Consider the following 5,816-nt stretch of genomic DNA (forward strand, 5'->3'; position numbering starts at 1 on the left):
TATATTCACCGAAAGCTAAGTGTGTCCAAAGTAATGAGAAAAATACGCTTCATATTGTCATAACAATGGCTCTGTGGCCCTGGCAGTGTTCAACCCACGTGGTATTGTATCAGACACAGCAGATAAACCTGGGGACTCGGAGCCAGGTCACCTGAATTCAAGTCCCAGCCTCACCATCTGTGAGCTGCGTGACGTTGGACATGTGTCTTAACCTCTCTGAGTCCTAGCTCCTCATCTATGAAGTGGGTCTACACTGGCTCCCTGTCTCACGGGACTGTTACGATGATGAAAGTATATAATAAACGTCAGGTGCCACCACCCGGTGTTTGGCGGCTTTTTACAAGGGACTCACAGCATGACTCCTGCCGAGCTTGAGTGCGAACTCGGAGAATGAGCTGGTGTGACTCTGAGACTGTCGCTCAGTCAGGGGCACGGCAAGGGCGATTTGTAGACAGGCCTGCGGTAATTAATTCTGTTGCGGCGGGGTCCAGCGGAGCCTGAGGCTGTTCGAAGTGCACCTTGCAGACATTGGGACATCAGCAGCACACCCGGCCATATGCAATTCTTGTGGTTTAGGACGAGTGGGGTGGATTCGGTATGGGTTATAAGTGGAATGACCTGTCTTTTGCTGGAACCTGACTTGCTTTAGGGCATGGGATAGAGACGGACAAGGTGTCATCCACGCTTGCCCTTCGGTTCCACACGCGTGCCCATGATTTATACCTGTGTGCACGTGATTCACACCTGCGTGCGCAATCGGTGATTCACACAGCCATAGCGCAATTGGCGTTTGTTCGGGTAAATAACACTCATTTTGATCTCTGCTGAGGAATGACCTTCCGTCGCCCTAACAGATGCCATCTGGTGGGCGGGCTCATTCATCTCTGGGAGGTGCTGCGGGTACCCCGGACATCGTGGCTCTCAACAACGAGAAGACGCATGGAACTCTGTAGAAAGTGACGAATGTGTGAGATGTAGCTGCTTTATTGAGGCCGTTTTCCCTTTAGTTGAGTTATCTTCAGAGGCTTTTCAAGTTGAGCAAAAGGACAAAATAAAATTCAGGGAGCTTTGGGACCAACAGGTGTACGAAGCTATTATTTCTTCTCTTATTTAAAACATTCTGATTCTAAAAGGAACGCATGCTCATTGAAGAACATTCAGGAAAAAACTAGAATTATATAAAAAATATGTTAAATTCTAATTTTGTCTCCGAGAAGTAATCACTGTTAGCTTTTTGGATGACTTTCTTCTAATGTTATTTTTCATAGACGTATATACACCCACGGGAATGTAACACAGGGATCATGCAGTGCGAAGACATTCGCATCTCGTTTTTTTATACTTAGCACATATTGTAAATATTTCTCCATGTCATTCAATAATCTTCGAAAACGTGAGTTTGGATGCTGCCTTACATTCCATTGACTATTTGAATGTGATTAACAAAATGATTACTCTAATATCAAATAATAAGTTTCTTTACATTTTTTACCACTGTGAGCGATGTGGCAATGAGCTTTTTTTCCCGATAAATCTTTGTGAATCTGATTGATCCATCAAGGTAGATTTCAAGACATGTATTTAGTGCTTCTAAGAAGATACGCATGTCAAAAAAATTGGTTTATTAGCTTAGTGCTCTGAGTTCTACTCTTTTTGTTCTGTCTTGTCCAAATTTCTAATATTTGCCTTTGATTTCAAATGTTGATTTTAAGTTATCTCTCTCATTATACAAATTCAAATCATACTGAAATATACACGGTGAAAAGAAAGTCTCCCCTTCTCGTTTCCACCTTCCCTGGGGAGTGTCAGAGAATGATCTGACGTGTGCCTTTCTAATTCCTTTTCACATTTATAAAATTTTACATACGTCTGGGTAAATAAAAAACATTTATAATGAAGTCAGAACCATATTATCACGCAATTTGCCTCTTTTCCACTTAAAACACAGACATCTTCGTATGTCAGTGTGTTTCAAGAGTATTTTTTTATGTGGATGCAAAATGATTTACTTCCTTACTCCTTATCAAAAATGGGGCGATGAAGATCCTTATCCATCCAGTTTTGACCATTTATCTGCATGTTTCTGCAGGATACTTTTAAAATAGGATCGTTTCATCTAATCGCTTTTGATAGTGATCTCCAAACTGATTTCAGAAAATATTATAGTAATTTATACTTCTGTCAAAAGTGCGTAAGAGTCTACGGCCACGCCACCCTGAACAAGCCCGATCCCATCTGATCTCAGAAGCTAAGCAGGGTCGGGCCTGGTTAGTACTTGGATGGGAGACCACCTGGGAAGACCAGGTGCTGTAGGCGTAAAAAAATAAGTAAATAAAAATAAATTTTAAAAAATTAAAAAAAAAAAAGAGATCGTAAGATGACAAGGTCCTTGCAGTCTGTGAGGTCAGCCAAGGGTTGCCTCGCCTAAAAAAAGATGAAAAAAAAATTAAAAAGAAAGGTCACAAGAGTGCCCGTTTTCCCAAATCTGCCTCCACATTGGGTGTTATTGATATTAAAAAAATTTCCCATTCTTCCGTTAGGTGAAAAATACTATCTTATTCTTGTTTTAATTTTCATTTCTTGAGTTTCTCTACTTTTTTTTCTTTCTTTCTTTCTTTTTTTATTTCTTGGGTTTCTTACAGCTAATTATTCTATGTTCTTTCTGTATCAGAAATGGCTATGAATTATGACGTATATTTCTGATTTACTCACTGTATTTGGATGGACAGAAGTATATAAAAATGTTCTAGTATTTCTGATCTTAAGACCGAAAAAGCTTACTCCACTCTGCCTTATTTTTCTATTTCTCTTTCATAACAAATTCTGTGTGTGTGTGTTTCTTCTTGAGGCTACGCATGGTAATCTCAAATTTAATTTGCCCAAAATAGCATTGTCCTTCTAAGCATGCCTCCCCACGGTCGACCCCGTCTCAGACAATGGACCCGCCAGCTGCATAAGGCGAACGTCTTGGAGTGCTCTGTCGTTCTTCTCCTTAGGGCCCGGGCTCAGACCAAGGACATTAGTGAGTCCCATCGATTTGAACTTGGGGAACATCCTTGACCACCCAGTTCGCCTCACTTGTGTGAGTCACCGCCAACGCTCGGGAGTTCCTGCTTCCATCCTGGCCATTACCACACAGGACCCAGGATCATCCTTCAAAAATATGAATCGGGTCACGTCCTCCCTGCTTAGAATGCCCCACAGGTGTCCCAGCTCACCTCAAACGAAATCCACCGTACCCTGACCCACGTAGCGCACTGTCGCTGCCCACTCTGTCCTCACCCAGGGCCCCTACCCCCGCCCCTCCTACGTTCCAGCTACGCTGTCCTTCTGCCAGCAGTCAAGGTCATGCTCGCTCTGGGCCCCCATGCCGGCTGGCTCTCCCTTCCACCAGCACACCTGCTTTCCTGTGGCCGGCGCCACAACGTGCCAATCTCTGTCTGAGTGTCACTCTCTTTCCCATCACCCTCTTCCGATTGTCACTCATTACTCTGTGATGTTTTTCAGTCGATGAATTTATGACTTATCTCTAAGCTCTAGGACAGTCACCTCCGTTCACTGTCCTGCTTCCCATGCCTAGAGCGGGACCTGGCATAGGACCGTTCTTGATAAATGTCGAATTAACTAATGAGTGGGTAGATACATTCCCTTTATACCTGCACTTTCTTAAGACTATGCCTTTATTTTTGTGATTTCCTCAGGCTAGAATTCACTCATCTGTTCTTTCTGTTTTTTTTTTCTTTCTTTTTTTTTTTTTTGAGATAATTTCTTAACTTCTGACCTCGAGGCCAGTGCTGACTGAAAACCTTTCTCAGACCCCTTGACCTGAAGCGACCTCTCCTTTGAAGCCCTGTGGCGACTTTGCTTCTCACCGACACTGACCCTTTGCTCCGTTTTCCGTAGCCCTTTGCGGCTTTGTCTAATTATCCCAGTAGAAGTTAAGAGTCTTTCTGACACGAACGTCGGATTTCTTGGCCTGCAGCTCCCAGCGTGGCGTCACACACAGAGGAGCTGGGTGCTCGCGGGGCGTTCGCATAGGTGGACCCGTTCTTGCTATCGTAGAGTCGCACGGCATTTCAGGCGAATACAAATGCTTCGTGAAATATGCTCTGATCTACTTCTTGGTTTCGAAACACATTCCGACCTGGCCATCGGTTAGAGCTCATGGATGCCGGACTGGAGCGAGGTGGGAGACGAAGCGTGAGCTGGCCCCGCGTACGCCCCGGATCAGATCCCGGGACGCTTGGTCGTAATTCCCTCCAAAATCATGGCTGCTCTTTCCTCCCAACTCAGAACTCGTGAGAACATCTTGGAAATGGTCCTCCGGCTTCTATTTTTCTTAATTTGACAGGCCCACATTGGCTCTGCTCGTCTCTCTGCGTATCTCCAAGGACTGTCATATTTCTAGTTTCCTGATGAATCGGGCTGCTGGTAGCTGACATCTCTGAACTGCCATGGCTGGCGACGTCACTGCAGGGTGTCTGCGCGCCATCGAGATGACAAGGCCTGACACTCAGCTCAGCTTCCTCCTCTCGCTGGAAGGGACAAGGAAGGGGACGCCTGCGGGCGGTCCTGCGGAAGGCAAGCCCACAGGGAAGGGTGAGGTCTCCTGCGAGGGCTCTCGGGTGGGTAAAAGTGACAGCCGATAGCTGGGCAGCGAGGGGCGGGGGAGGAGATGCTGTGGGGTTTCCGGGGCGTCCCCAAATTCTTACCATGAGACGCTACATCCTGGACAGCACCCTCCCTGAGACAGCTTTACCAAGCTCGTCCAGCCACTTGCCTGGACTAGAGCCTTCACCTTGCTGCTGGAAGAGCCGTGGGTTCTTTGCGGGACAGCTGATCCCAAGCCCACTCTTTGAAGAAAGCTGCATGGATTAGAAACAGGTTTCCCACCCCCCCTTTCCTAATTTCCTTGGAATTACTCCATTGTCATGTTTCCAATACTGTAATTTTATCTGCCACCAAGATGCCAACGATAAAACCATTTTCTCCGACACAGTCATGAATTTATCCTTCTTAAACATGTTGTAGGATTGATTTTTGCACTTCTTAATGCCGTGAGCTTTTCACTTACGGCACAGTTTTTAAAGAAACAGAGATGAGACTCAGTGGTCCTTGGCTTCCTGGCGGGGTTGGTCCCCATGCTGCAGAAGGGGGGTGACAGCTGCAGGGGGTGGGGCAGAGGGAGGCAGGAGGGAAACGGAGGCTTCCGTTACTTTGAGGCTTTAGTAGACAATGACTGACGAGTCTCACAAAAGCACTGCAAGCGGATAACAGTTTGCTTCGCCATCATCCATCCACGCTACTGTGATCTTCTCCTTTGAAACACATCTGCTTCTCCTGTTTTGTCTCTTCTAGGAAAATCACCAGCCTAGAGGGGATGGGCGGGCTCGTGCATAAGAACATTGAAGAAATGCGTCTGCCAGCGATGACCGACTGGAGGGCATCTGACTGGGAGACGCTGGGCGGTGTGGGTGGAGGAGCGGAAGCCTGTCCCCCCGGGTCCTAGCGTGGGGTCCCAGGGGTGCTCCTGGAGCTTGACCGGAAGTGAGTGACGGCAACAGCGCGACTCCAGCTGGGCTCATGGGTGTTGGGCGCGTCCACGAGCCCAGGTGTCGGGTTTGGCGGTTACTATGTCTATCCTTCCAAGGAGGCCGTTACCGTTCTCAGCCCATTTTAGATAACAGCATGTTTAAAATTTAAAGGATCAGATGCCTTGTTCAAAGTGGCAGCGGTATCAGATGATAGATCTGAGATTCGAACCCAGGTCTGATTTGTTAAGGAGTCCATCCAAATTCATGACCGCAAGTGTCTCC

At 46.5% G+C, this 5,816-nt stretch overlaps 1 non-coding gene across 1 annotated transcript; it reads left to right on the forward strand.

Annotated features, from left to right (window-relative positions):
* The first annotated feature begins 2,197 nt into the window (after positions 1-2,197).
* Positions 2,198-2,316, forward strand: LOC111729525. The gene has a single exon (XR_002776263.1). It is a non-coding gene; the product is annotated as a 5S ribosomal RNA (ribosomal RNA).
* Positions 2,317-5,816: the final 3,500 nt, after the last annotated feature.

The sequence above is a fragment of the Pteropus vampyrus genome, unplaced genomic scaffold, assembly GCF_000151845.1.
Source record: "Pteropus vampyrus isolate Shadow unplaced genomic scaffold, Pvam_2.0 Scaffold266, whole genome shotgun sequence".
Lineage (NCBI taxonomy): Eukaryota > Metazoa > Chordata > Mammalia > Chiroptera > Pteropodidae > Pteropus > Pteropus vampyrus.